Raw genomic sequence first — 23,489 nt, forward strand, 5'->3', positions numbered from 1 at the left:
TAAATCACCTGGTCCGGACGGAATTCATCCGAAAATTCTACTAGAAACAAAGGACACCATAGTAAAGCCTTTAACCTCACTCTTCAAAAAATCAATTGAGGAAAGTGTAGTCCCAAAACAATGGACCACAGCAAATGTTTGCCCAATACACAAGAAAGGATCAACAAAGGATCCAAATAACTATCGTCCTATTAGTCTATCATCTGTACCCTGTAAAATCTTGCAGAGGATAATACGTGACAATATCATGGAACACCTAAAGATCAACAATCTACTGTCACCAGAACAACATGGATTTACGCCAGGCAAGTCTTGCACAACACAGCTCCCCTGGAGGTATTAGAACACTGGACACAGGCACTTGACAACAACAACAACATTGATGTTATTTGTCCCATAAGTATCCCATTGACTCCTCATATACAAATTAAAATCCTATGGAATTGGAGGCAAAATTCTGTCATGGATACAACAATTTCTGTCGGGACTACAACAAAAGGTTATTATAAATAGAACAAGCTCCAAAACCAAAAAAGTAAAAAGCGGTGTACCTCAAGGAAGTGTACTCGGGCCCATACTATTTCTAATTTATGTCAATGACATCCCAGAGGTAGTGAATTGTGTTACCAAACTATTTGCGGATGATACCAAATTGTTTTCAAAAATCAACACATAACAGGACTGTGAAGAGCTACAGAGAAATATTGACAGAATCTCAGATTGGATTGACCTCTGGTTAATGAAGCTAAATAAAGAAAAATGCAAGCATATGGAAATTGGCAATATCCCCATTAACAGACAATACACTGTAATGCCGTTCATTTTGTAATTATCATCTAGTGTAATTGTTTAACTTGTAAGGTTTTGTTATAGTAGATGCATCTTACGGTATCTCTACTCGGAAAATATATAGCTAAATGTTCATTCAATATTGTGTACATGTAATAGGTAAATATATGATTAGTTGTAGATATTCCTAGCGATGTTTATTCAGAAACTTAGGTTCATTACCGTAGCTATCAATGTATAGTCATGTACGTACGATGTCCATCCTCACTTCGTTTTTCTAGGATAAGATATAAGGATCATTTATATTATATTCATCAGAATTAGTAATGTTGTCTAAAGTAAATATGACAAACCTTTTATAAATAGAAGTTTCCATATAATAGTAATTTATTGTTGTACATTATTAGTCAGCGTCTGCTAGTTTGTAGATCGCCATCTTTGTTTTAACTTTCGGAACTCTCTGACTTTATTGTCTGAAGTAAGCGTAAGCATATCGCATGTAAAATCTAGAGAATTGTATATTCGGGTACTTTTATTTGTATCGCGCCTTTTGATTGGTCGATCAATAGTATGAATAGTTGGCACCCGCGAATATTCAAGGAGAGCGATTTTAATCCTCTCACGAGACGGTTGATCTCCACACTCCTCATACCAGCTTACGGATATACTTTTCCACAAGTATTATGAATTCAGCTGAAGAGGTAAAGAACTAATGATATAAATAATTGGGCGTTTTTGTAAAAGAACATCACCCATAATTCATATTATATTATATAGTATATATATATATCTCCCGTCTCCAATATTAGCCAATATCCGCCATACTTAGTATTTTTTATAATAGAGTAATAATGAACATTTATCAATGATAAACCTAGTTATTGGTGCTCTCGTGTAGTTTAATAAGTTTTAACACAATTTCTTTGATATTATCAGTATTAGGCTAAATTGTCAATTATCGCCAATACTCGCCGATAATCGCCAACATTCGCCAATATCTCCAATAGCTTCCGGCTGGAATATGTTGTTGTGGCGAAGGTGATTTTTGGAGAGAATTTATATACGAAAATGTTGTAAGATATTAATGTGAATGTTGAAGTTTATGAATGTGTTGTACCATTAAATATCATAAATTGTAATTTATTTATGAGTTTGAGTTATTAATGTCTACCAAAGAAAGTAACCAATAAGTGCCAAAAGCCGAGACCAGACGAACTCAATAGACGTTAGCGACTGAATAATAGACAGCGACGTTACAACACCATAAAGGACGGCAACAACAGAATACGACTTGGGAAAACCAACAGTGAAAAAGATTTGGGAGTCACAATAGATAATACCCTGAAATTTACAAATCAAGTAAATAAAGCTTCAACAAAGGGAAACCAAATCATGGGTATCATTTTTAGAACATTCACGTATCTTGACAACCAAACTTTTAAAACACTGTATAAGACTCTGGTTAGACCTCATTTGGAATACTGTTCTGTCGTTTGGTCTCCTTGGATAAAAAAAGATATAAAAACCATCGAAAACGTCCAACGAAGAGGCACAAAAAGACTAGTAAACCTCAAAGATCTCTCCTATTCCTATCCAGACCGACTGAAGACCTTGGGTATCCCAACACTTGAATATAGAAGACTGAGGGCCGTTATGGTGGATACCTTCAAAATAATCAACAAAATCGATATTGTTACCAGTGAGAACATGTGTACTCCAATGAGACACACAGGTACAAGAGGTCATAATCAAAAACTCTACAAGAAACCTTTTCGTCTCAACTCGGCAGGAAATATTTTCAGTAACAGGATAGTGGAGTCCTGGAATTCTCTCCCTGTTGATGTGGTCAATGCTGAGAACCTGAATATTTTCAAAAATAGACTAAACAAGCATTGGAAAAACCACGCCATGAAATTCTCACCATCAACCTAGGAAAGACAGTATATTATACATAAACCTAGGACATACTATTAAGGATTTTAGGCAATCACTTTAGATATTTTACCATTATTGTAAATATCACTATACATCTTTACAAGCCTTTTGTGGCTTCCCAATGATGTTGGACTGATGAGAAACTATCTATTATATAGATAATGACCTTGAACTCATGACCAGAAATCAGTTTGATCCTTGATGACAATGTTATAGTTGTATGGGTGTAAAACATACCTTTATGGGCAAACACATAGTATCATAACAATTGACACAATAATATTTCTAAATACAATGATATGATAATGGTTTTACCTTTAGACCCCCTTGACAGGTTTTGCTGGCATATGCTGTTTCGCATAATGTCGCCCTTGTATGTACCATGCCTTCGTCTATTGACAGGTGTTTTTGTGGTTTCATGCAACTTCTAAAATTACCCCAAAGATGCTCTAGCATGGGACGAACTTTGTGTAGCCTATGAGAGCTATAATCCAAAATATATATTCATATCAAAATCATTATAGAACAAATCTTGAAAATAGTGTAAATTAATATATGCCGAATATTGCTGTTATATGGGAATATTTCTTTATTCTTAGCTCATGTGATTATGATGATTGTATAGATTATATTATTTACAAAGGAAATGAACCTTTCTCAAAACGAGGGACAGGGTGGGAGATGGGTGGTGCAAGTAACACCAAAAAGTAATTTAATATTTGTATCAATTACAGATGTATCACATGTACTTTTATAATCACCTATCATATTGTGGTGTTCCAGGTTGCCTTTGTGTGGTATTGCCATTGACATGAAAATATTGTGATAGCTTGCTGTACCTTCCGCATGTCATAGTATCCTTCACACCCTGGTTACCTGCAGAAAAAAAATCATATTGAACATCAAAAACTGAAGAAAATGTTTTGAGACTTAGATACAAGTATTCTTTGAATATCATCAAATGTATTCATTTTGAACCTCAACATCAATACCAAGAATTTTAGAGTTATTCTACAGTACTTTATCAACAAACAAACAAGTCATTATAAAATGTTTCATTGTTGATTGGAACATTGAAAATATCTAAAACATGTCTGAAATTATTTTAGTCATTTTCATTATACATTTCTATTTTGATCATTTTTTTTTCTTTTTGGAAGGGGTGTTAAATATATACACTTGTTCTCAGACCAGTACATCCTAATGCTTGGCATCATACCATCTTCGTCTGGTCCTTTCTGGTGAGCGTACAGATAAGTCTGCTCGGATAATATTTGGAAAAAATGCTTCCGATAGCATCAGGAAGAAATAATGAAGAATCGAGGAACCAGGCTCGATGTTGTGGATTGGACCCGTAACTTCTTCAAACGGTCCGATGTTTACATCACACAATGTATCAGACCAGAATCCCCCATCTATTTCACTTGCCTGGCTGTCCAGATTCCCCAGCGTCGACTCCGTGTTTCGTTCTTTCTCCTCCATATCAGTGTCGGAACTAATTGAATGATCACTCCAGTCGTCATTCTGATCAAAATCTGAGCCATCTCATCCTTCAACTTCGTCACTGCTTACATCTTCTAGAAATTCTTCATCTGTAAAATCACTGTCACTCAAACGCCCGCTATTTTTATCAACTAGAATTCATCACGTGATCATGATCTGTTCTATTTTAGCAATACGGAGATGCTAATATCCGATTTATTATCCGGATAATATTTCCTGTACTTTTTAAGAATGCTTTACCTTGTAACTGAAAGACTAAATCCCTATAATATTTTGTAAATCGCGTATATTTGAAACTTGATAATTGATCGCACACCTGCAATACATATTCTATTTTCACGCATAGTATGTGTGGAACACGTGTACAAAATATACGTACACTGTGCGTGTACATGGAAACACTGTGTGTTTTACTGGTGCATTTTTGATTATGAGCTTTTTTACAAGAGCCTGAAATATAGATAGAATACAAATGTAAATGTAAGTATTAAAAGTTCCGGTTCGACGATAATGATTGAAGTGCATTGTTTTACGGCAGACAAAACAAGACACCAAATATTTTTTGCATCAATATCTGTTGTGTCTTTAGTATTGAGATAACTTGGCCTACCATGTACATGTATGTGTCTTTGTCTTTTCAAATAAAGATTTAGCTGAAACAATGTAGCGTTGTTTTCCAAACATGATGTACGGCTTCAAACCAACTTATGATAAAAAACGTTTCTAATAATTGACCCCCGTTCCCCAGGAATTGGGGATAGAGGGTGACAAACATGTCTCTTTGGTTTGCCCCCCCCCCCTCCCATTTTTGTCGACTTAAATGTTCTAAAAATGAGCGCATATTTAAAAGAAAAAAAAGGCGCTCGTGTACATTTTTCATTCTTCATTTAAGAAAACGTTCAAGCACGTAATGTTCAAACCTTTAATAATAAAAAATTAATAACACATGAACTAGACTAAAAATGTCTATCAAGGAATTCTGCTATTTCAAAAAATGTCTGAAAAGATTAATTTGTGTATATGTCTTAGCAAGACAATTAATTCATTATTATTTTGAATTACACAACAATGTGACGATGGTGTGAAGCCGGTATGTTCAGATCGAACAGGGTTGCATACTGATATGACGTCATTCACAATTATCATTTTTAAATGCAGGTAACTTAAACTAGAAAAATTACCATGTTCATAACGCTTTAAAATCATCAAAATACATCGTAAAACTCATTTCAGCCATTCTCAATTGTAATATTTTCCCCGCGGGTCTCCCTCGAACCCATGAAACACCATAATGCTTGGTCTATTTGCGTACGAATTTTACCGATTTGTTTTAATCTAGACCCCTAACTCGTCTTGTAATGGTCAATAGGCTATCTAGTGTTTCCATATTGATATAAATATAACCGGGTTGTGAACTGGGATCTAATCAATCAGAATTCATAGACAACCGGGTCGGGTTCACTGGTATTTATTCACAACTAGAACTGCCTGCATGTTGGTTCAGTTGGCCTAGTTCCATATACAGCAATGAATGTACGTATTTGCTTATTGATATAGTTGATATACATATAGATATAGGATATAGGACCCTGAAACATATAAATTAAAGTACATTATATAGGATCGCTACCCTAAGTAACATTCAATACTAAACGTGTACACTAGACAAATTATCCCTATCGAAATATCACAGTTATATACATGTAGATACAAATACATAAGTAAAACTCTATTAATTCCTATCAGTAAAGGTAGTTACCATTACCTTACAACCATGCATTAGCATGATACATAAAGAGAAATATTTACTCTATACTCCTATACTACAACACAACAACATACAGCAACACAACACCACACAACATTACAAAACAACACACAACACATCATACACAACATATCACACAACACACAACACAACCACACCACAACACACGACCACGCAACAACAACACACAACATCACCTAACAACAACACAACAAAACACAATCACACAACACACGACAACACCACACAACATTTCAACACAACATCACAACAAAACATCCCACAACAACACAACACACAACACAACCACACCACAATACACAATCACGCAACAATTCAACACCACCAAACAACAACACACAACACAACCCACGACACCACCAAACAACACAACATCACACAACACATCACACAAAACTACAATACACTATACAACCACATAACAACATCACATTTAGATTTAAAATGTTTTCAATACAGTAGCAATAAAAACCCATCATCGTTTCGCATGTTTACAGAATAAAATTGAATCCCTAAATTTACATCAACCACGATACCTATCGATCAGACACCGTTCCTACCGCCCAGACCGCACATCGTGCAAACATCGCACAGATCGCACATCGTGCATACATCGTGCACACACCGCACATCGTGTAACGTTGTGCGATCTCACAACTGTATTTACTAGTGGAGACTAGCCTGGTATAACGTTATTGTAACCATGAAGTCGGCTCATTACATCCACTGATGCTTTGTGCTGGATTAAATATTTCAAACAAAAGTCGGGCAATATATTCCGTTCGATTTTTCCCTCTTGTCCACGAACCAATTGGATTATCCGCTTGTTATCTGGGTGTATGTCGATATCGTCGTATATCGACAGCCAGGAACCGAGAGAAGTCCCGCCAAAATTGGTATCAATTAAATCCACATTTGCATTGCATTTCGTTCCTGTGCAATATCTCCGCTTAGCGATTCGTTCTATCAGATCCTTGCCCAGGATTACAAACATCTCGTCAATACGTTCCTTAACGTTTACAACTTTAACGTCATTCGTAAATTTAGAATGTTTCCATCCATAGTACAATCGTTGTGACTTCAGCTGACTGAGTCTGACAAAGATCTGCGGCACACAAAGGAAAGCGTCATCATCAACTTTACCAGCTAGCAAAGCATCAGGGTATGTTTTGTGAACGTATCTTAACCATAAATACAATTTTTCACCGAATCTTACGGCTCTGCCCTGATGTGTTGCGTTAAGAAACACGATGTCGTTGTATTTGTTATTTTCTTTAATTGTGTCGTTTGTTGGGATATCGATAAGAAACTTGTAGATAATTCTGAAAGGAAGCTCAGAATTCAAACGCTGCATAGTAGATATCCAAGTATGTCTCTGTCCCTCTCTGAGCTGGATGTGACTAGGTGTTGAAAGCATTCCCAACACTAATAGTGGCCTATTGTCGACTCTTGGCCCAGGGTTGGACTTTTGAAGTTCTCTAGTTATCAAGTATATACCAAGGAAAACTGATAAAGTAGATATACACCAAATGAAACGTTTCAATGTGGTATTATCAAAAGTAGAAAAGGCACGGTTGCACTTCATTGTATATTGTCAGGTAATCAATCACCTGAAAAAAGTAAATACATATTTTAACCGGATATCAATTTCAATTTTTAAGAAATAGTAATAGTACGCGTTTAAATTGAAATGTCATTACCAGAGCTTCAAACAAATCATAACAACTAATCAAAATCAATCAATCGAAACCCAAAATACAAACCAACCTAACCGTAACGAGAAAATGTCGAACTATCTTGACTACTTTCTCCATTGGAACTTTCAGATATGCTGATAAATTAAGATAATTCTCTACAGTGATAAATAAATTGAATTTTCTAACTGGTATGAAGTCCAATATATGGAATGTACTTGTTACAACATCGATGAACAGGGAGATTTGCCCCTAAATTATATACGAACACATACGTACTTACGGAGTGATTGCGTAATCTTCACCAGTGTAATGTACCAGTAAAGAATTATTACACTCACATTAAGTTCAACCGCGATTGTCGGCAATTCTCTCAAAGCACTGCAACAAAATGGAAGATTTTCCTGATTACTGTGGATAATAATCCTACCAACTTTATTTACACTATATAGTGACCCAGTTTTCGATAGAATGGAGTTGGTAATTCGATATAAGTAGGCGTAGTTAATAGTTACAGAACTTTTTATTCGAGTCAGCAGAACAATAACGGTAGTGTACGGTATATACAAATTTTTGATATTACTTTAAACGTGGGAATTTACTCGAAACGGAAATTTATGTAGCCATTTTTAGAACATAAACCCTCTCTTCCATTACAAATACGTACACCACATGTTTTACAGAGTTCAATTAAACAATTACCGAACTGGTTTACTACACTATTGACCCGCCTCTGAATGTCAAAATCAGGTATATACGGAATTAAATTAGAAAGTTGTCTTGTAATACTAGTATGCAAGCTATCATTTTGAATATAGTCATTTAAACTACCAGTGCGACTGTTAAAATCGCCTAATAACATAATTTCACCGTCCTGGGTATATTTACTTATACTTGTTTCCAATTCACAAAATAAATCGCAATTATATTGATTGTAATATTGAAAGCCAACAGAAGGCATATAAACACACGCAAGAAAAATATCTTTATCTTTACCTGTCAGAGTTTTGGATATCTTTACCCATACTACAGAGTCAAAAATAATCTCACATAATGAAACATAATCTATTAATTTTGAATTGATCAAAATACATATACCACCTCCTTGTACGTAACCCGTTCGTTTTCTAGGTATGTAATATGAATTAAAACCATCAATTTCTACAGAGTAATCATTTGGAATCCAACATTCTGAAAGATCATAATTTTCTGTATAAGAATTAATATCATTTATCTTCAATTTTGTGTCTAAACCACCATTAATGTTCCAGGATAATACAGAAATTGTCTCACTCTCTATATGTGTGTGACTGTCCTAACGTCGTCCTCTACCGGTCGCTCCCAGCTGACGGGCGGGTCCCGAATGGAATTTTTTCATTGTAGCGCGTGAATCCGAAATCTTCTCTCCACGCAGCACCCCATCAGTATAGAGTTTATCGCGTTTAATATAGGCCTTCTTGTTTTTCTCCCGCGCTTTTTTACATATGGGCCAGAGTCGACAAAGATTTGGTTAGGCAACAATGTCTGGCGCTGTCAACATTAAGCTCTTAAATTAGGATTTTAAATAATTCATGTTACAGCTCTGAAACTTGCCCTTTGTTCATAGTTTTCTGACACATTAATCCGGAATTTTCTATCATGTTTCTACCTTAGGCAAGCTATAGGTAATGAATTTACGTTAGTATATACATATATACGTTCTTATTACAATTATGGAATTAACATACTATCTTTCACTATGAAAAATTGCTTAAGTGACTGTACTCTGCGACAAATGGGATATGAAGTGTCTATGAACAGAACTGCTATAAGGTCTTTTTCAGTGTTACGCTAAGGTCATTAATTGCATTTGCCGTAAGCGCGTTATGAAACAACGTGGCTCTGACCACTCAAGTCCGCAGATAATGATCTAACAATTACTGCGCATGTACACATGTTGAGATACTGATTTCAGTTAACCGATAGGAAGACTTAGATTGTACATGTATATCACGTTAATCAAATACTGAAAAATGAATGAATGAATGAATGAATGAATGAATGAATGAATGAATGAATGAATGAATAGTAATGTGTTCACAAGAAGAGTTCGTATAGGAATAGTTAGAAAAGAAGAATAGAATGAAACTAATGTAGTAAATTTAAACCTAATCCACGGATGGTTAGATTGGGATGAAAGATAGGTGTGACATGTGAAGTAGGTCCCACTAAATTATCAAATTGAAGGGAGACCACGGTCGAACAAAGACAGACGATTTTACTATACTGTAACAGTCTATGTGATAAATACTCAATATATATGTAGAAACTTTAGGTGTAAACGAAATGTTTTTATAGCTATTAATTATCTAAAAAAATTAAAAACACAACAAATTAGACTTTGGGACCATATTAGCATGTATAAAATTAATTGATAATGCGATATCTGGAAGCACAATTAACAGCAGAAACATCTGCGAACTAAACAATAAGAGTCCTAATAGATTTATTTTCACTTTTTTATTATTTTTTTATCCGGTAATGCTTCCATCCTTTTTTGCACTTTCATATTCACGTGTTTTTTTTTAAGTTTATACACCTTCAAATAGATTCAAAGCCAAGTTCTTAAGATTCATAACTCATATATTTCAATTTTCACTGAAGCTGGACTCAATGAAACTACTTAAAAATCCGGTTTCATATAAGGAATGATTGTTATTGTTTTTTGGTGTGTAAACTGCATTTTTTTGTACAGATATTTTAAAGGGGGTAAAAACAGAAGGGACATGGAAAACGAGATAATACACTAGAAACATGTGTATGTCCTATTTAAACATATATCAGTTTGATATTTACTTATATCTTGCCCCTAAATAATAAAATTAATGTACATAATTCAAACCTGTTGCAAAGTAGGACAAATGAGTAGAGTAATAAAACCCACAAAACCGAAATCCGAATCTTATATTTCAAATTGTAAAAACACCTTAATGTAAACATACTGATGGCAAGGTCCATATTTATATTGGCAATAAAAATCCTTGAGTAGCAGACAATTCAAAGTCACTTACACACTTAACTTATGAAGCACGTGATCACGTTAGAGCAATAAAAGTTAGTGTTTTTTTTTTTTTTTTTTTTTTTTTTAATTTGTTGAATGTCTTATTGATCAAAGAATACAAGATGAGATTTCTACCTCAAGGCCCGACACAAGTGCATCACTACTCTCTCTCCAAGATCTCGTCCTCTGAAAATATCATGCTTGTCCATGTAAGGTCGGAGGTCATGGCAATATCCGTTTGGGTCACATCGCATCCATACTTACAGTTGTGCAATCAAATAAATTGTATGAATTATGTTAAAATTATAATTCATGCATCCACATATATCCACATGATAGTCATTAGTAACATGTGTAGAAAATAAGACTGGCAAGTATATTGGTGTAGAGGGCATAGGATACAGATGATTGGCAAACCTTAAAGTTTTATACAGTAATGTGGACACGTTAATACTATCAAAGAAAACTGAACTGGAAGTAGAAATTAAAGAAAAAAAAAACGGACATAATATGTGTAACGGAAATATATCCAAAATATTCCCTTGATGTCATCAACAACCAGTCATATTCTATCGATAACTACAGTGTTCATTTTGGAAAATCTTCAAACAAGAGAGGTGTGGCCATTTATATTAGATCATCTATTACCCATGACGCAGTAGACATTAATACCAACTTCGATGAATATGTTATTTGTAGAATAAACCTAAGAAGAGGAGATAATTTAGCCATATGCTGTATTTATAGAAGCCCTAGCAGTAATGAAGATAACAACAATAAACAAGTAAATCTACTGGAAACAATCTCTAATGGTTCTCTCACATATTACTGGTGGGTGATTTCAACTGTATAGAAATCGACTGGAATACCAACACAACCTCTGTAGGTGATTCACATATCGCCACGAGGTTGTTGGAGGTGACAAGGGGCTACTTTTACACCCTACATGTCAAAAGACCGACAAGAATTAGGGAGAACCAAATTTCATCTTTACTCGACCTCATCCTAACAAATGAAGAAGGAATGATTACAAACATCAGTTTCAATCCAGGTCTAGGCAAAAGTGATCACCTAATGTTAGAATTTGACATTTTAGGCTATGCTGAAATCCTGGAACAAAACATCGATAAACGCAACTTCCTTAAAGGTAATTACGTATCTATTAACAAAGAGTTGTCTGAACACGCATCAGAAGATACTACAAATATGGATGCGAATGAACATTGGTCACACCTTATGAATATTTTATCTACCAGTATTGAAAAACATGTACCATTATACAAGAGGCGATCCAATGAAATCCGCAAACCATATATCAATAAAGATGCAATATCTGCTGTAAAAAGAAACACCAAGAATGGACAAAGTATCTCCACTGCAAAACAGACAACAACTATCAATCATACAAAATTGCCAGGAACAAAGCCACAAGACTGTTGCGATTATCACAAAGATCTTACGAAAAATACATAGCTGAAAACATAAAGGATAGCCCAAAACTCTTCTTGAACTATGTCAGATTGAAAACAAAGACAAAATCTACCATCACCAGAGTCAATAATCCAAATGGAGCCCTAACAGAAACAGTTAAAGAAACAGCCGAAGTTATGAACGATTTTTTGTCAGTGTATTTGTGGAAGACGGGAATACAAATCTACCCCCGTTACCCAGGAGGAATATAACGAGTCCACTGATAGATTTTGAAATCACGGAGGAAATAGTACTAAAGGCACTATCTAAGCAAAAACCAAATAAATCACCTGGTCCGGACGGAATTCATCCGAAAATTCTACTAGAAACAAAGGACACCATAGTAAAGCCTTTAACCTCACTCTTCAAAAAATCAATTGAGGAAAGTGTAGTCCCAAAACAATGGACCACAGCAAATGTTTGCCCAATACACAAGAAAGGATCAACAAAGGATCCAAATAACTATCGTCCTATTAGTCTATCATCTGTACCCTGTAAAATCTTGCAGAGGATAATACGTGACAATATCATGGAACACCTAAAGATCAACAATCTACTGTCACCAGAACAACATGGATTTACGCCAGGCAAGTCTTGCACGACACAGCTCCCCTGGAGGTATTAGAACACTGGACACAGGCACTTGACAACAACAACAACATTGATGTTATTTGTCCCATAAGTATCCCATTGACTCCTCATATACAAATTAAAATCCTATGGAATTGGAGGCAAAAATTCTGTCATGGATACAACAATTTCTGTCGGGACTACAACAAAAGGTTATTATAAATAGAACAAGCTCCAAAACCAAAAAAGTAAAAAGCGGTGTACCTCAAGGAAGTGTACTCGGGCCCATACTATTTCTAATTTATGTCAATGACATCCCAGAGGTAGTGAATTGTGTTACCAAACTATTTGCGGATGATACCAAATTGTTTTCAAAAATCAACACATAACAGGACTGTGAAGAGCTACAGAGAAATATTGACAGAATCTCAGATTGGATTGACCTCTGGTTAATGAAGCTAAATAAAGAAAAATGCAAGCATATGGAAAATTGGCAATATCCCCATTAACAGACAATACTGTACACTGTAATGCCGTTCATTTTGGAATTATCATCTAGTGTAATTGTTTAACTTGTAAGGTTTTGTTATAGTAGATGCATCTTACGGTATCTCTACTCGGAAAATATATAGCTTAAATGTTCATTCAATATTGTGTACATGTAATAGGTAAATATATGATTAGTTGTAGATATTCCTAGCGATGTTTATTCAGAAACTTAGGTTCATTACCGTAGCTTTCAATGTATAGTCATGTACGTACGATGTCCATCCTCACTTCGTTTTTCTAGGATAAGATATAAGGATCATTTATATTATATTCATCAGAATTAGTAATGTTGTCTAAAGTAAATATGACAAACCTTTTATAAATAGAAGTTTCCATATAATAGTAATTTATTGTTGTACATTATTAGTCAGCGTCTGCTAGTTTGTAGGTCGCCATCTTTGTTTTAACTTTCGGAACTCTCTGACTTTATTGTCTGAAGTAAGCGTAAGCATATCGCATGTAAAATCTAGAGAATTGTATATTCGGGTACTTTTATTTGTATCGCGCCTTTTGATTGGTCGATCAATAGTATGAATAGTTGGCACCCGCGAATATTCAAGGAGAGCGATTTTAATCCTCTCACGAGACGGTTGATCTCCACACTCCTCATACCAGCTTACGGATATACTTTTCCACAAGTATTATGAATTCAGCTGAAGAGGTAAAGAACTAATGATATAAATAATTGGGCGTTTTTTGTAAAAGAACATCACCCATAATTCATATTATATTATATAGTATATATATATATCTCCCGTCTCCAATATTAGCCAATATCCCGCCATACTTAGTATTTTTTATAATAGAGTAATAATGAACATTTATCAATGATAAACCTAGTTATTGGTGCTCTCGTGTAGTTTAATAAGTTTTAACACAATTTCTTTGATATTATCAGTATTAGGCTAAATTGTCAATTATCGCCAATACTCGCCGATAATCGCCAACATTCGCCAATATCTCCAATAGCTTCCGGCTGGAATATGTTGTTGTGGCGAAGTTGATTTTTGGAGAGAATTTATATACGAAAATGTTGTAAGATATTAATGTGAATGTTGAAGTTTATGAATGTGTTGTACCATTAAATATCATAAATTGTAATTTATTTATGAGTTTGAGTTATTAATGTCTACCAAAGAAAGTAACCAATAAGTGCCAAAAGCCGAGACCCAGACGAACTCAATAGACGTTAGCGACTGAATAATAGACAGCGACGTTACAACACCATAAAGGACAGCAACAACAGAATACGACTTGGGAAAACCAACAGTGAAAAAGATTTGGGAGTCACAATAGATAATACCCTGAAATTTACAAATCAAGTAAATAAAGCTTCAACAAAGGGAAACCAAATCATGGGTATCATTTTTAGAACATTCACGTATTTTGACAACCAAACTTTTAAAACACTGTATAAGACTCTGGTTAGACCTCATTTGGAATACTGTTCTGTCGTTTGGTCTCCTTGGATAAAAAAAAAGATATAAAAACCATCGAAAACGTCCAACGAAGAGGCACAAAAAGACTAGTAAACCTCAAAGATCTCTCCTATTCCTATCCAGACCGACTGAAGACCTTGGGTATCCCAACACTTGAATATAGAAGACTGAGGGCCGATATGGTGGATACCTTCAAAATAATCAACAAAATCGATATTGTTACCAGTGAGAACATGTGTACTCCAATGAGACACACAGGTACAAGAGGTCATAATCAAAAACTCTACAAGAAACCTTTTCGTCTCAACTCGGCAGGAAATATTTTCAGTAACAGGATAGTGGAGTCCTGGAATTCTCTCCCTGTTGATGTGGTCAATGCTGAGAACCTGAATATTTTCAAAAATAGACTAAACAAGCATTGGAAAAACCACGCCATGAAATTTTCACCATCAACCTATAGTGTTTCCCACAGGAAAAAAAGGGCATGGTGCTGGGTTTTGAAAAGGGCACTTTGACCGCGATAAATAACCATCAGAGGGGCACAAAGGTTATATTGACTGACTTCCAAAACAAGGGTAAAATCTTTAAAACTGTCATGTTGTTTATTTAATTCTTGGTTCAAACTTAATATCATTTAAATGCTTTAATCTCTCTGATGTGGCTAATAAATCTAAGGACATCTAATTATTTATTCTGAATCGTGAACAAAATTTATATTGGAAATTGTAATCTCTGGCCGATTTTATGACCATGACATATAATTGGTTCAACATGAAAGAATATAGATTTCCATTTATAAGTTAATTAAAAGAATTTGGAAAAACTCGCTAAATGTATTTCCTTAATTTCAAACCAATTACTTTTATTTATAAAATAGATCTTTATTGAAATATTATAAGATATGACTGTATTAAATTGAATAAGTTAATAAGTTTCATATTAAAGGCGATTATAATTAATTGTAAATAATGTGTCTAAATTTAAACAAGCACTAAATTAAGAAAATACAGATAATTTTAGTCAGAGTGAGAAAAAAAGTTTGTATTTCTTTTTAATATGATTTATTTTAATTACTTTGCTATTAATAATTTTATTATTATTGCTAAATCTTTTCTAAAAATAAATTCACATCGAAATCTAAAAAGATAATACCGTTTTCATTTTTTAAAACGTGAATATAAGTAAAAATCCTGAAATTCAATACCTCCGGATCTACTATTACAATACACCCAAAATGGCGGCGATTGCCTCAAAGCTTGTGACATCCATCAGATATAGATAGGCCTATTAAACATTAAAAACGTGAGTAAATCATTTTCAGTTGTAAGCAGTATTTGTTTTTGAAGTAATGCTCACTAGCTGTAGTCATAAAACTTATTTAAAGGCCAGCTGATTGTTTTCTAGGCTGCCGATCGTCTGCTTGACTTCAGCTTACGTAATACACAGACCTGAAAGTGACACCACAAGCCAAGGTGGAAATAGCCCAAGGCTGCTAATTACGGCCACTGGGGTGTTGGTCAGGGGGTCAGGGAGTGGTCACACCTCTTTTGTTTACTTAATTATCAAGCCACTGCCTGGTATTTTGGTAGTTTAGTAAAAGTGTACTGGGGACAAACGGGGCAGGGCGTTAGGTTATAGGGGCATGGCGTCAGGTAAAAAGGGCACGGCGCGGCGCCATGCTAATCGGGGCTGTGGGAAACACTAACCTAGGAAAGACAGTATATTATACATAAACCTAGGACATACTATTAAGGATTTTAGGCAATCACTTTAGATATTTTACCATTATTGTAAATATCACTATACATCTTTACAAGCCTTTTGTGGTTTCCCAATGATGTTGGACTGATGAGAAACTATCTATTATATAGATAATGACCTTGAACTCATGACCAGAAATCAGTTTGATCCATGATGACAATGTTATAGTTGTATGGGTGTAAAACATACCTTTATGGGCAAACACATAGTATCATAACAATTGACACAATAATATTTCTAAATACAATGATATGATAATGGTTTTACCTTTAGACCCCCTTGACAGGTTTTGCTGGCATATGCTGTTTCGCATAATGTCGCCCTTGTATGTACCATGCCTTCGTCTATTGACAGGTGTTTTTGTGGTTTCATGCAACTTCTAAAATTACCCCAAAGATGCTCTAGCATGGGACGAACTTTGTGTAGCCTATGAGAGCTATAATCCAAAATATATATTCATATCAAAATCATTATAGAACAAATCTTGAAAATAGTGTAAATTAATATATGCCGAATATTGCTGTTATATGGGAATATTTCTTTATTCTTAGCTCATGTGATTATGATGATTGTATAGATTATATTATTTACAAAGGAAATGAACCTTTCTCAAAACGAGGGACAGGGTGGGAGATGGGTGGTGCAAGTAACACCAAAAAGTAATTTAATATTTGTATCAATTACAGATGTATCACATGTACTTTTATAATCACCTATCATATTGTGGTGTTCCAGGTTGCCTTTGTGTGGTATTGCCATTGACATGAAAATATTGTGATTGCTTGCTGTACTTTCCGCATGTCATAGTATCCTTCACACCCTGGTTACCTGCAGAAAAAAAATCATATTGAACATCAAAAACTGAAGAAAATGTTTTGAGACTTAGATACAAGTATTCTTTGAATATCATCAAATGTATTCATTTTGAACCTCAACATCAATACCAAGAATTTTAGAGTTATTCTACAGTACTTTATCAACAAACAAACAAGTCATTATAAAATGTTTCATTGTTGATTGGAACATTGAAAATATCTAAAACATGTCTGAAATTATTTTAGTCATTTTCATTATACATTTCTATTTTGATCATTTTTTTTTCTTTTTGGAAGGGGTGTTAAATATATACACTTGTTCTCAGACCAGTACATCCTAATGCTTGGCATCATACCATCTTCGTCTGGTCCTTTCTGGTGAGCGTACAGATTGGTCTGCTCGGATAATATTTGGAAAAAATGCTTCCGATAGCATCAGGAAGAAATAATGAAGAATCGAGGAACCAGGCTCGATGTTGTGGATTGGACCCGTAACTTCTTCAAACGATCCAATGTTTACATCACACAATGTATCAGACCAGAATCCCCCATCTATTTCACTTGCCTGGCTGTCCAGATTCCCCAGCGTCGACTCCGTGTTTCGTTCTTTCTCCTCCATATCAGTGTCGGAACTGAATGAATGATCACTCCAGTCGTCATTCTGATCAAAATCTGAGCCATCTCATCCTTCAACTTCGTCACTGCTTACATCTTCTAGAAATTCTTCATCTGTAAAATCACTGTCACTCAAACGCCCGCTATTTTTATCAACTAGAATTTATCACGTGATCATGATCTGTTCTATTTTTAGCAATACGGAGATGCTAATATCCGATTTATTATCCGGATAATATTTCCTGTACTTTTTAAGAATGCTTTACCTTGTAACTGAAAGACTAAATCCCTATAATATTTTGTAAATCGCGTATATTTGAAACTTGATAATTGATCGCACACCTGCAATACATATTCTATTTTCACGCATAGTATGTGTGGAACACGTGTACAAAATATACGTACACTGTACGTGTACATGGAAACACTGTGTGTTTTACTGGTGCATTTTTGATTATGAGCTTTTTTTCCAAGAGCCTGAAATATAGATAGAATACAAATGTAAATGTAAGTATTAAAAGTTCCGGTTCGACGATAATGATTGAAGTGCATTGTTTTACGGCAGACAAAACAAGACACCAAATATTTTTTGCATCAATATCTGTTGTGTCTTTAGTATTGAGATAACTTGGCCTACCATGTACATGTATGTGTCTTTGTCTTTTCAAATAAAGATTTAGCTGAAACAATGTAGCGTTGTTTTCCAAACATGATGTACGGCTTCAAACCAACTTATGATAAAAAACGTTTCTAATAATTGACCCCCGTTCCCCAGGAATTGGGGGTAGAGGGTGACAAACATGTCTCTTTGGTTTGCCCCCCCCCCCCCTCCCATTTTTGTCGACTTAAATGTTCTAAAAATGAGCGCATATTTAAAAGAAAAAAAGGCGCTCGTGTACATTTTTCATACTTCATTTAAGAAACCGTTCAAGCACGTAATGTTCAAACCTTTAATAATAAAAAATTAATAACACATGAACTAGACTAAAAATGTCTATCAAGGAATTCTGCTATTTCAAAAAATGTCTGAAAAGATTAATTTGTGTATATGTCTTAGCAAGACAATTAATTCATTATTATTTTGAATTACACAACAATGTGACGATGGTGTGAAGCCGGTATGTTCAGATCGAACAGGGTTGCATACTGATATGACGTCATTCACAATTATCATTTTTAAATGCAGGTAACTTAAACTAGAAAAATTACCATGTTCATAACGCTTTAAAATCATCAAAATACATCGTAAAACTCATTTCAGCCATTCTCAATTGTAATATTTTCCCCGCGGGTCTCCCTCGAACCCATGAAACACCATAATGCTTGGTCTATTTGCGTACGAATTTTACCGATTTGTTTTAATCTAGACCCCTAACTCGTCTTGTAATGGTCAATAGGCTATCTAGTGTTTCCATATTGATATAAATATAACCGGGTTGTGAACTGGGATCTAATCATTCAGAATTCATAGACAACCGGGTCGGGTTCACTGGTATTTATTCACAACTAGAACTGCCTGCATGTTGGTTCAGTTGGCCTAGTTCCATATACAGCAATGAATTTGTTTATTGATATAGTTGATATACATATAGATATAGGATATAGGACCCTGAAACATATAAATTAAAGTACATTATATAGGATCGCTACCCTAAGTAACATTCAATACTAAACGTGTACACTAGACAAATTATCCCTATCGAAATATCACAGTTATATACATGTAGATACAAATACATAAGTAAAACTCTATTAATTCCTATCAGTAAAGGTAGTTACCATTACCTTACAACCATGCATTAGCATGATACATAAAGAGAAATATTTACTCTATACTCCTATACTACAACACAACAACACACAGCAACACAACACCACACAAAATTACAAAACAACACACAACACATCATACACAACATATCACACAACACACAACACAACCACACCACAACACACGACCACGCAACAACAACACACAACATCACCTAACAACAACACAACAAAACACAATCACACAACACACGACAACACCACACAACATTTCAACACAACATCACAACAAAACATCCCACAACAACACAACACACAACACAACCACACCACAATACACAATCACGCAACAATTCAACACCACCAAACAACAACACACAACACAACCCACGACACCACCAAACAACACAACATCACACAACACATCACACAAAAACTACAATACACAATACAACCACATAACAACATCACATTTAGATTTAAAATGTTTTCAATACAGTAGCAATAAAAACCCATCATCGTTTCGCATGTTTACAGAATAAAATTGAATCCCTAAATTTACATCAACCACGATACCTATCGATCAGACACCGTTCCTACCGCCCAGACCGCACATCGTGCAAACATCGCACAGATCGTACATCGTGCATACATCGTGCGCACACCGCACATCGTGTAACGTTGTGCGATCTCACAACTGTATTTACTAGTGGAGACTAGCCTGGTATAACGTTATTGTAACCATGAAGTCGGCTCATTACATCCACTGATGCTTTGTGCTGGATTAAATATTTCAAACAAAAGTCGGGCAATATATTCCGTTCGATTTTTCCCTCTTGTCCACGAACCAATTGGATTATCCGCTTGTTATCTGGGTGTATGTCGATATCGTCGTATATCGACAGCCAGGAACCGAGAGAAGTCCCGCCAAAATTGGTATCAATTAAATCCACATTTGCATTGCATTTCGTTCCTGTGCAATATCTCCGCTTAGCGATTCGTTCTATCAGATCCTTGCCCAGGATTACAAACATCTCGTCAATACGTTCCTTAACGTTTACAACTTTAACGTCATTCGTAAATTTAGAATGTTTCCATCCATAGTACAATCGTTGTGACTTCAGCTGACTGAGTCTGACAAAGATCTGCGGCACACAAAGGAAAGCGTCATCATCAACTTTACCAGCTAGCAAAGCATCAGGGTATGTTTTGTGAACGTATCTTAACCATAAATACAATTTTTCACCGAATCTTACGGCTCTGCCCTGATGTGTTGCGTTAAGAAACACGATGTCGTTGTATTTGTTATTTTCTTTAATTGTGTCGTTTGTTGGGATATCGATAAGAAACTTGTAGATAATTCTGAAAGGAAGCTCAGAATTCAAACGCTGCATAGTAGATATCCAAGTATGTCTCTGTCCCTCTCTGAGCTGGATGTGACTAGGTGTTGAAAGCATTCCCAACACTAATAGTGGCCTATTGTCGACTCTTGGCCCAGGGTTGGACTTTTGAAGTTCTCTAGTTATCAAGTATATACCAAGGAAAACTGATAAAGTAGATATACACCAAATGAAACGTTTCAATGTGGTATTATCAAAAGTAGAAAAGGCACGGTTGCACTTCATTGTATATTGTCAGGTAATCAATCACCTGAAAAAAGTAAATACATATTTTAACCGGATATCAATTTCAATTTTTAAGAAATAGTAATAGTACGCGTTTAAATTGAAATGTCATTACCAGAGCTTCAAACAAATCATAACAACTAATCAAAATCAATCAATCGAAACCCAAAATACAAACCAACCTAACCGTAACGAGAAAAGGTTGAATTATCTTGACTACTTTCTCCATTGGAACTTTCAGATATGCTGATAAATTAAGATAATTCTCTACAGTGATAAATAAATTGAATTTTCTAACTGGTATGAAGTCCAATATATGGAATGTACTTGTTACAACATCGATGAACAGGGAGATTTGCCCCTAAATTATATACGAACACATACGTACTTACGGAGTGATTGCGTAATCTTCACCAGTGTAATGTACCAGTAAAGAATTATTACACTCACATTAAGTTCAACCGCGATTGTCGACAATTCTCTCAAAGCACTGCAACAAAATGGAAGATTTTCCTGATTACTGTGGATAATAATCCTACCAACTTTATTTACACTATATAATGACCCAGTTTTCGATACAATGGAGTTGGTAATTCGATATAAGTAGGCGTAGTTAATAGTTACAGAACTTTTTATTCGAGTCAGCAGAACAATAACGGTAGTGTACGGTATATACAAATTTTTGATATTACTTTAAACGTGGGAATTTACTCGAAACGGAAATTTATGTAGCCATTTTTAGAACATAAACCCTCTCTTCCATTACAAATACGTACACCACATGTTTTACAGAGTTCAATTAAACAATTACCGAACTGGTTTACTACACTATTGACCCGTCTCTGAATGTCAAAATCAGGTATATACGGAATTAAATTAGAAAGTTGTCTTGTAATACTAGTATGCAAGCTATCATTTTGAATATAGTCATTTAAACTACCAGTGCGACTGTTAAAATCGCCTAATAACATAATTTCACCGTCCTGGGTATATTTACTTATACTTGTTTCCAATTCACAAAATAAATCGCAATTATATTGATTGTAATATTGAAAGCCAACAGAAGGCATATAAACACACGCAAGAAAAATATCTTTATCTTTACCTGTCAGAGTTTTGGATATCTTTACCCATACTACAGAGTCAAAAATAATCTCACATAATGAAACATAATCTATTAATTTTGAATTGATCAAAATACATATACCACCTCCTTGTACGTAACCCGTTCGTTTTCTAGGTATGTAATATGAATTAAAACCATCAATTTCTACAGAGTAATCATTTGGAATCCAACATTCTGAAAGATCATAATTTTCTGTATAAGAATTAATATCATTTATCTTCAATTTTGTGTCTAAACCACCATTAATGTTCCAGGATAATACAGAAATTGTCTCACTCTCTATATGTGTGTGACTGTCCTAACGTCGTCCTCTACCGGTCGCTCCCAGCTGACGGGCGGGTCCCGAATGGATTTTTTTCATTGTAGCGCGTGAATCCGAAGTCTTCTCTCCACGCAGCACCCCATCAGTATAGAGTTTATCGCGTTTAATATAGGCCTTCTTGTTTTTCTCCCGCGCTTTTTTACATATGGGCCAGAGTCGACAAAGATTTGGTTAGGCAACAATATCTGGCGCTGTCAACATTAAGCTCTTAAATTAGGATTTTGAGTAATTCATATTACAGCTCTGAAACTTGCCCTTTGTTCATAGTTTTCTGACACATTAATCCGGAATTTTCTATCATGTTTCTACCTTAGGCAAGCTATAGGTAATGAATTTACGTTAGTATATACAAATATACGTTCTTATTACAACTATTGAATTAACACTATGAAAAATTGCTTAAGTGACTGTACTCTGCGACAAATGGGATATGAAGTGTCTATGAACAGAACTGCTATAAGGTCTTTTTCAGTGTTACGCTAAGGTCATTAATTGCATTTGCCGTAAGCGCGTTATGAAACAACGTGGCTCTGACCACTCAAGTCCGCAGATAATGATCTAACAATTACTGCGCATGTACACATGTTGAGATACTGATTTCAGTTAACCGATAGGAAGACTTAGATTGTACATGTATATCACGTTAATCAAATACTGAAAAATGAATGAATGAATGA

At 35.0% G+C, this 23,489-nt stretch overlaps 2 long non-coding RNA genes across 2 annotated transcripts; both read right to left on the reverse strand.

Annotated features, from left to right (window-relative positions):
- Window positions 1-5,135: 5,135 nt before the first annotated feature.
- LOC138327934 (uncharacterized) lies at window positions 5,136-8,086 on the reverse strand. Its single transcript, XR_011209138.1, has 2 exons — window positions 7,994-8,086; window positions 5,136-7,626 (listed from the first exon to the last, which is right to left on the reverse strand). It is a non-coding gene; the product is annotated as an uncharacterized lncRNA (long non-coding RNA).
- Window positions 8,087-18,905: 10,819 nt separating this feature from the next.
- LOC138327935 (uncharacterized) lies at window positions 18,906-23,458 on the reverse strand. The gene is made up of 3 exons (XR_011209139.1): window positions 22,767-23,458; window positions 21,757-21,854; window positions 18,906-21,389 (listed from the first exon to the last, which is right to left on the reverse strand). It is a non-coding gene; the product is annotated as an uncharacterized lncRNA (long non-coding RNA).
- Between the last annotated feature and the right edge of the window lie 31 nt (window positions 23,459-23,489).

This window comes from Argopecten irradians, chromosome 7, assembly GCF_041381155.1.
Source record: "Argopecten irradians isolate NY chromosome 7, Ai_NY, whole genome shotgun sequence".
In the NCBI taxonomy this organism is placed as follows: Eukaryota; Metazoa; Mollusca; class Bivalvia; order Pectinida; family Pectinidae; genus Argopecten; species Argopecten irradians.